The sequence below is a fragment of the Ammospiza nelsoni genome, chromosome 5 (assembly GCF_027579445.1).
Source record: "Ammospiza nelsoni isolate bAmmNel1 chromosome 5, bAmmNel1.pri, whole genome shotgun sequence".
Classification (NCBI taxonomy): Eukaryota; Metazoa; Chordata; class Aves; order Passeriformes; family Passerellidae; genus Ammospiza; species Ammospiza nelsoni.
Genome location: NC_080637.1, coordinates 45,892,691 through 45,901,974, shown reverse-complemented (window position 1 = coordinate 45,901,974; position 9,284 = coordinate 45,892,691). Strand labels below are relative to the sequence as shown.

General features: G+C 44.4%; 3 non-coding genes across 3 annotated transcripts; 1 reads left to right on the top strand and 2 right to left on the bottom strand.

Annotated features, from left to right (window-relative positions):
- Positions 1-6,355: 6,355 nt before the first annotated feature.
- TRNAW-CCA (transfer RNA tryptophan (anticodon CCA)) lies at positions 6,356-6,427 on the bottom strand. Its single transcript has one exon. It is a non-coding gene; the product is annotated as a tRNA-Trp (tRNA).
- Positions 6,428-6,874: 447 nt separating this feature from the next.
- On the top strand, positions 6,875-6,946 carry TRNAD-GUC (transfer RNA aspartic acid (anticodon GUC)). The gene has a single exon. It is a non-coding gene; the product is annotated as a tRNA-Asp (tRNA).
- A 98-nt stretch (positions 6,947-7,044) lies between these two features.
- TRNAD-GUC (transfer RNA aspartic acid (anticodon GUC)) lies at positions 7,045-7,116 on the bottom strand. The gene has a single exon. It is a non-coding gene; the product is annotated as a tRNA-Asp (tRNA).
- Positions 7,117-9,284: the final 2,168 nt, after the last annotated feature.

Genomic DNA, 9,284 nt, shown 5'->3' with positions numbered 1-9,284 from the left:
ACCTGCCGCCGCCTCTGCCCCCAGGCACCTGCGGGCCTGGCGGCTGCGCCTCCTGCGCTCAGCACCGGGGGCTGGGCGGGCACGGCAGCTCCCGCTCCCCCGGGATAGCCGCCCTCGCCCAGCCCTTCGGCTGGCGGGCTCCAGAAAGAATCCAGCCGGGAAATTGGTAGCTGATCTCGTAGCGTGACTGCCGCCGGTGCGGTGACTTTAACGCAAAAAAAACCCGAACTCGCATCTGTAGTAGCGCAGAGTTTGAAAGGCGCGTGGTTGTTTTATTTATTTATTTGTAAAGCCGACTTCTAAAATATCACAAGTGTGTCCCTGCTGGGGAAGTTCGATTGAGCTCAAGACTGCAGTCTTTCAGTCTTTAAACAAGCGGGCTAAATCCTTCTGTGTTTACACGCTGCTGGCTGGGAACACGCGCTGCTTCTGGTTTGTGATGGGAAGGGTTCAGTGCTTAGATTCGACTACACAGCCTATGCTTTGAGAACTGCCTTGCCGTATACCCGAGATAAGAATTTAAATGTGGCTCTTTTAATTCTCCCATCAGTCATGGATCTGAAACGGGATTATTAGTGTTTGCACTTACTCCTCTTTATATTCCAGAGAGAGTTCTAAATTGCTGTTGGGGATTTCCCCTACTGTTGTGTGCTCCATCATGGAGCCGTCCTGGTGCCTGTTGTTCCTATCTACCTTACCATAGCCTCAATATCAGCTAGATGAAGGCAATGAGGATTATTTTTTGTAGCAGGTAATTTCGAGACTGATCAAGGACCCACCCACAGGAAGCTTGACGCTTCCCACTGAAGAATTGGTGTGGTGTAACAAAGTAATTAAGAGGAGGGAGAAGCTTAGCTTGGGCCATTTAATTTGCCCTGTTGTGCTAGTAGCTCTGTGAGGCGGCAGTCATCTGAAGTTCATAACAATTTGGATCTGAAAGTGCTCGGTTCTTGGTGTACACACTTTACCTGTTCAGTTTGTTTGGCAACGAGACTGAACAGTGGGTAGAAACATGTTCCTCCATTGACATCACACACGTACACAGTAAAAAGTAATGTATTAATGTGTATTGACTGCTATCACTTACTTTTAGGCTTGAATAGAACAAATTAGATGGTTCTGTCTATTTTTCAGCATATCTTACCCAAAATTTTACCAGGAACATGGGTATTACATGAAAGGTGTTTTGGAAATGCTTAAAGGAAATTTAATTCCTATTCAAATTTGATAGTACTAATTTAAAGCATAGATAGTATTTTTCACCTTGAAAAGCTTTTAGGTGGCTTGGGAAATAGTCCTTCCTCTACCTTTAAGAATTTGCTACTTTTGAAGATACGGAACTAGTTGCACTGCATACTTTAGAGAGATTCTTCAGCTATCATACTAATGTAAAAAATCATATCAAGTCTAAAGTGTTTTAAAGCAGCATAAGGGGGAATCTGGGTCTGGGAAATTTTACTCAAACTTAATAGTGAAAATACAATCTAAAAAGTTGGTGCCGTCACCACCTAACATCCCCACAGACAATAATGGTAGGACAGCCCTGCAGCTTTTTTTTTTTGGCAGTACTTCTTAGTGCAGGCACAATTCTCCCCTCACTGTACTGTTCAGATTCTGCAATACATCTGGTGCTGGCTTTTCTTGTCAGTGACAGTTTAGGAGTGGAAAGAAGTACAACTGCTGAGCTTGAAGTCTACACTGATGGTAGGCCTGGTTTTAATGCATTAAATGTAGCATTAAAAACCCCTACAGGAATATGGTATGAAGTAGTAAATCCCTACAGTCACACTCACAGTTCAGCTTTGGTCAAAACAAATGGATGGGCTGACCTGTCTTATCTTGGCTCTGTGTTTTTCTGCTTTTGCTGCCAGATGAAACTGGCATAGAAGCATAAAGATAGCAGAAACATATCATGTTTTGGCTATTTCTTCAAACTCCAGTACTGTTGTTGCTGAGCCACTTGAGGTTGTGACTTTCATTAGCATTGCTTAAAGTTCATATTTACAGTCCATTTAAATTTTGAAAGTTATTTTCCCCAACCATAAAGAAAAAGTGTATTTATTGTGAATTGCTTTCTCTATTATATTGATACCCTGGTGTAACTGCCTTGCACTGACATGGAACTCTTTTACTGGTTACCTCTAGTTGCCTCCAAAGCAGCCAAACCTAAAGAAGCATGATACAATCCTTCAGTGTCACTCTTCTTTGCAGCGATAGACTTCTCTGGGAAGCCAAGTCCCTAGCAGTCCTTGGCACAAAACTTTTATTTGTTCTACACCTGTAACTGTTGCACTTTGGCACCAAGAGGCATCTCCCGGGCAAGGCAAAGACAGGGAAAGTAGCATAAGAAAGCACCTAAATGTGCAAACACATGATAATTGACACTGGAACCTGCAGGTGTCACCACAATTAGACCTTAATACACCTGCACCTTTAGTCTTTGTTCTGTTTGAAGGAAAAAGGAAGTCATGTTTTGTGGCATGAGGCAGCAGTCAAAGCGATGAAGGGAACGAGTTCATAATGAATGAGCTCAAAAAATCTTTCTAATGTTGTTACAGTGGGAGGGAGGGGGTGAAACCCACAGATATGAAGTCTCTGGTCCCTATGCCTATTCAATAATTTGCTGTTAAAGGTTGGAGCATGGAACTCTTGTTTTACCTTGCCTTCTGTGAAGCTTTCCAGTTACTTGAATGTTTATCCCTAACTGCAAGTTCTGGTGTTTGAAGACCAGAATACCTGCCTCTACCTGAGAAACAGGTAGTTACAGTTTACCCCTTGTCAGTATAAATGCTGACAAAAGCAAAGTTTAGGAAAAAATGTGAAAATGTTGTGAGACTATGGCCATTTCCGGTGGTTAAAAAAGTGCTCTAAGCTTGCCTAAAAATGTGAAATATGCTGAAAGGAGAAGCCAAAAATCCTTCCTTTGTAGGACCCTCCCAAATGTCTGGAATTTCTTAGCTTTCCTGAGCGTGAGAAAGAGATTTTTCAAGCATACATTCATCTTTGATGTGAAAACACTGAATGCCTTTTAAACTGTCTCAGATTTCTGGCTTGAGTTTCCTTAAGTTTGTGATTTCTAACCTCTAATGCCAACCATAAAAATAAGACAAATTGTTTATGTTACAGTATGCTGAAAAAATGATTTTTCTATAAATGTGCTTTCAAAAAAGTAACCTAAATTAAGTGGGGGATCTGGAAATGGCCTATAATGAAGTATAGATGAATAATTTGCATTCATTTGTAACATTTGTCCCACAACAGATAACATGATGACTATAAATTCATAGCAAAGGCATTAAAGCAAGTGTTACAGACATGCTCTTGTCTTAGACTGAGCTTATAAGGAAATGTAAAAAAGCTGTAGGAAGTATTAATTCAGTCTTGGCAGGTTTCACTATGAAAATGATATTCCCTTTGAGAAATGCAATAGAAACTGGAAAGCTTTACTAGAACTAAATTAAGCAGTTGTCTAATCATTATAGCATAGCATAACTATACTTTCTAGAATCAATGATTTCTTTTTCGCAATCTTGATTAATTTAGAAAGATTAGGAGGCTTTTTAATAACTCTAGTTTTCTCATTAGAATTGTCTGGTTTTGAAGTAGAAAGGGAAAAGTGATAAGAAAGAAAGCATGCCTTAGTATGATGGAGCATATTGCTTCTAGAGCAGTTCCAGAGCTGGCAGCCACTGGGAACGCTGCTCTGCCGGTGTCACCTGAAACAGCAAACACACAGGTGAATAAGGGCATGCCCAGCACTGTATGGCTGTGCCCAGGCAAGGACAGAAAATTGTACAACTGCTTTAAAACCTCTTACTGCTGATCTTATGATAATCAAAGGCCTATACCAACAAGGATTAAAAACAGAAGTGTCAGCTCCTCTTTAAGCATGTTGGCAAAAATGAAATGGGAAGTTTTCAGGGTGGTTTTCTACACTGAATAATTTCCAAACCAGAATTATTTGGATATTTATTTCTGTCAAACACATACAATAGTTATATTTGCCATATATGAGCTATTACTTCAGCTCCACTGTTTTTTGAGGCTTAAGTGGATTTTAGTTTTTGTCTATATTTAGCTAGTAACATTTCCATTTGAAAAACATCTGTGTTAAGAGAACAGTCAGGTTACAAAATGCAGTATTTTAAAGTCAGGAAGAGACAAAAAGCACAGAAGCACATGGGCTGTTGAAATGCTGGTGAGAGACAAATACCCCCTGGCATCCTTGGATGCCTCAGAATTAATGGAGTCAACCTGACAAAACATCTGTAAAGTCAAAGAGCTGTTATCCCCACTTCACCAACAGGAAATTGAGTGGGAGAGTTTGTAGGTAGCTAAGGCACATTTAGTTCTTTCATTTAGTTTTGATACATGACTAAATGATTTTGATTTAGGGACAGTGAACTCTCCTCCCAAAAAACAGCTGACAAAATCTTAAACTGTAAGATTTTGTGGTATTTGTGGTTGCTGCCAAAGGGGATGATCCTGCTCTCTCCTGTCCCAGGCCATGTGCTCCTGGTGCTTTTCCTGTGTTGGATGTAGTAATTGTGCCACCAGATTCTCATGCTGAGCTGGCAGCTGCTGCAATGGCATTGCAAGATGTGATCCAAGTGTAAGGAGGGAAAGGCACAGGCAGGGATGGGCAGGGCAGAGGAATACGGACTGTGTTGTGACAACCTTCACGTGTCAGGTATGCTAGTGCAAACCACACTCTGAAAACTTTGACTCCTATAAGCAGATATTACCCTTACTGCAAGCCAGAGATATTGTCTGGCAACAATCTGGAATGTTTAGAGGGGGCACCTGCTTTGGCAGAGGTACAGGAATGCTGGAATACAGATTGCTGCCACTTCTTACATCCAGTTCTCTGGTGGGTGGTGAAGCTGAGAGATAAGGTACTGTGTGGGACCAGGGATACATCTAACAGATGATGCATCTCATACAAAATGTATCCATCTAACAGATTGTGCATTAAAGAAAAAAAAGGACTAACCACATTAAGTGGAAGTCCTGTCAGCACAACATGTGAGACAATCTTCCTTGTCCATTCAGACCTGGTAAAATCTGAGTCAGCTGAAATATTGTGACCAGTTCTGAGCGCTTAAAAATGCAGCTGATTTGGAAAGGCTCCAGAGGCAAGCGATAAAATAATCAGAGGCCCAGCAAACATAGTCTGTTATGCTGGAACATCTATAGAGAGGCATAACGAATTTCAAATATGTAAGAAGTACCTATAAAAAGGAAGTGAGAAACGGTTCTCCAGTGCAATGACATGAGGGCTGGATTTAAGTCAAGGCAAAAGAGACATCAGGGTTAAACTACACATGCTAATTTTGTAATTGTAAGAATAGCAAAGTACTGCAACAGATCACTTAAGGAAGATCCAGAAATTCTGTATTTTAAAGGTTTTAAGGGTATATAGAACAAACAATAGCCTGTAAAAGCCAATGTATTTGGTTTAATAACCCCCACATAATTTGTTGAGTCTGCTGAGTATGATTTCCAAGACTTCTGTATTCATTTTCTTCTGTGGTTTACAACACTAGTAATCAGTCTTACAAAGTGAGAATTGTATCTCTGGCATTCTCTCTCAATTGAGGCCCTTGACAAACGATTGTTTTCCTCCCATTTAAATTTCGTCAAGTGTCAAACTTTCCAGTCCATCTAAATCACTAAAGTAAGACTTGCTATCTCATGTCTAAATCAAAGCTAAGTCCCCTCTGTGCCTTTCTGCCATGGGTACCTGTCAATCTCAGCATGTGGAAATAGCTACTCAGAGAAAGCTCTTCTGTTCTGCAGCCTACCCCCATCACCGTCGGCGCCCTGGTCCCCGCTCTCTCCCTGTCAGGGTTTCATTCTTCTGTGGGGTTCTCAAGATCTCTCTGAACTCTTGGCTCCATCAGACCATTTGCTGCTTCTGCCTTTACTTTTACTCCTTGTTATGTGAATTTCTGTACTGAAAACATGGTATTTCCATTTTCGGGCCCTCTGACCCCTTTAAAATTGAAAGTTACTCTTTTAATGCAACTTTCTGAAGTTTTCTCATCACTCCCACAGAGTCGGCTGCCTTAATAAAGTAAACCTTTGACACATTTTTGCCTTTTGTGTTTAAGCATGTAATCTGCCAGTCCAATACACCCAAAGGCCATAAACAAAACAATGACAATTTTATCCAATGGGATCTTGCCTTGGCCCTCGTTTTATCCTCTGTGTCGCGCTGCCCTCTCAGCCTCAAGCAAATGAGGAGACCTTAAGCTGTAGGGAAAAACATTAAAAAACACCAACCAACAATAACGTTCCTCGGTTTCAGGCACGAGGAAGGCGGCAAAAGCCAACAAAAGAACGGAAAAGCTAATGACCCCGACGTGATTCGAACACGCAGCCTTCTGATCTGGAGTCAGACGCGCTACCGTTGCGCCACGAGGTCTTGATGAGTAGAGGCACTCAGAGCCTTACAACTCGGTCACCGGGGCCGCCGGCAGTGCAGCCCCTCTGCCGGAGGGGCAGGGCGGGGGTGGGTTGGGCCGGCGCGGCCCCGGACCCTGCCCGCCGCCGCCGCACCCCTGCGCCGGCCCCTCTGCTCCGGCACTGCTCCGTTACCGCCTTCCCGCGCAAGCACGCCGCCTCTCCCCACCCACCCCCCGCTAGTGGTCCGCAGCAGCAAGGGCCTTCCGCCCCCGCTCCCTGGTGGTGCCGAGCTCGCCTCCCGCGCCGTTGCCGCCCTACGCAGGCTCGTGGGTCCATGCTCCCGCTGCCGGAGGTCGCCCCTGCTGTCCCGCCGCCCACAGCGTAGCATTGATAATCCAGCAGCGGGGACATGGTTTTGGGAATTTACTGATAAAAGCAGTCCCGCAACCACTCTCCGCAAGGCAGTTCCTCGTTAGTATAGTGGTAAGTATCCCCGCCTGTCACGCGGGAGACCGGGGTTCGATTCCCCGACGGGGAGGCCGCGCTCAGCATTTTTCTTGCCGGCGGGCGGCGCCTTTTGTCATAAAAACGGCTCGCGCGGGGTGGAGCAATAAAAACAGGCGCGCACGCGCAGCACTCCCCGTCGGGGAATCGAACCCCGGTCTCCCGCGTGACAGGCGGGGATACTCACCACTATACTAACGAGGAGGTACCCTCTCTATCTCCCCCTGCGGGGGCGCCTCCCGCTCTGCCCGGGGCGCGGGCGGGGCTGGCGGGGGAGCGCCATAGGGACGGGGACAGGGACAGCTCCGCACAGGCTCCCGGGGCCGGGACGGGCTCACCGGGACAGGGACAGCTCCAAACACCCCCGCCCCGCTGCGGCCCCGGACCGCTGGAAATTGCCGCGGGAGGGAAGTGCCCGGCGGGAGGCGGGGGAGCGGAGCAGCGCCGGCAGCTCGGGTGTCTTTGCGTTTGTAGTTCTGCACCTCGTTCACGCAGAGTTTCTTTTTACGGGAACCTGAGAAGTGCTGGAGTCAGCAGTCCTTGAGGTGAAGGAACCGGAGCACCTGCTCCTTACCTACCTAAAAAAGGAACGAGGGAAATGGAAACCAGCTACTTTGAGATTTGAGAGTAGAAGGCAGAAGGACACGGGCTGACCATCTGGCTCGATGCTGACCCGGTCAGCAGAAACATGGTTGTAAGTTTGTATGACAGTGACATTAGACAAGGAGCTATATTTATTTTGCTGACTTCTGAGATGAAGAATTAACACCAAATAACAAACAAGCGTTCGGAGCAAACGGTGTTCTCTTTTGATGGCCCACCACTGCTAGTATTAGCATAAATGAACCCCAGCTTAGCTTTTTCAGATCATAGCTAAAGAGCAAACAGTTTCCTTTATGAAGACTTCTAAATATACATGAGCTCTAAATAATACATTTCTGGGAATTTAAACTCATTTACACATTTGAATGTGCTTTTCAGTGGATGCAACAGATTTAAATTTTGTTCTGGAAAGTGAAAAATACCAACCACAGTCTTGTAACAATTTCAAGACTTCAGATGTAGTGTAATGAGCCATATTGTAGGGCTGTGGTCTGGTGATAGGCTTTAAACCTCCCAGAGCAGGATCAAAACCCGTGTTTCCAGGCTGGTCTGCACTTGCTGTGCATGTTCAAATTTTATTCAAAATATGTTAATTGTTTGCTTGAAGCTAGGAGACTTTCTGGTGGATCAAACGTTGCCTGTTTGCATTTTATAGGATCACACACACGTAGTTTAGACCTTTTTGCCTGCAATTTCTCACTTCCTTCTGTTCATTAACCCTTGTGGTCAGGGAGCTGAGCTTCAGACATCTTTATGTACCCCAAAGAAGATGATGACTTATCAAAAAATACTTAAGTGGAGCAAGAAGAGACATGAGGGTGTGAGTCAGCACAGCAAAAGGGCTGTTTTGAAGTGGATGGACTATTATGAGGCTACAATGATTTGCAGTTACAGAGCAAATACATTCCTTGTTGATTTCTCACAGAGACATGCAAATGCAAAGCAGAACAGGTACTGGGATCTATGATTGATGCTCCAGGATCTGTGGAGGCTCCATCTTCTCCTCAGGATCTACATGCAGCTATTTCATGTGTGCAGTTCTAACAACCTTGTTGCAGAGTTTCCCCATCATTGCATCAGCTCTGTGTTTGGCTTGTCCCTGGAGGCTGCTAAAACATGACTGATGAAAGTCACCTGTAAGAGGCCCATTAGAGTCACAGGCAGGAGCAGGGCTGCCATCTAGCACATCTTTGTGGCTGGATGCTAGCTAGTTACCTCCCCTTCTGAGGTGAGCTGAAGCTCATCTGGCAAAATGCCCAGATGAGTATTGAATCTCATCATGGAATGGGAAATTCCATGACCTCTTTGCCACAACAGGTTGTCCACCCTCAATGGTAAGAATTTCCACATACCCTTCTATTGTATTTGCAGGGTGTCCCATGGCAGGAAGGAATGATGACTCTGACTCCATGTTCTCAGAAGGCTAATTTATTATTTATGATATTATAATGTATTAAAGAATGCTATACTAAACTATAATATACTAAAGAATACAGAAAAGATACTTACAAAAGGCTAAAAAGGTAATAATGAAAACTTGTGACTCTCTCCAGAGTCCCGACACAGCCTGGCCCCAATTGGCCAAAGAGTGAAAACAACCCGCAGCAGAAACCAATGAAACAACCACCTGTTGGTTAACAATCTCCAAACACATTCCAAAGGAGCAAAACACAGGAGAAGCAAATGAGATAATTATTGCTCGCTTTTTTTCTCTGAGGCTTCTTAGCTTCCCAGGAGAAAAATCCTGGGTGAAGGGATTTTTCCAAAAA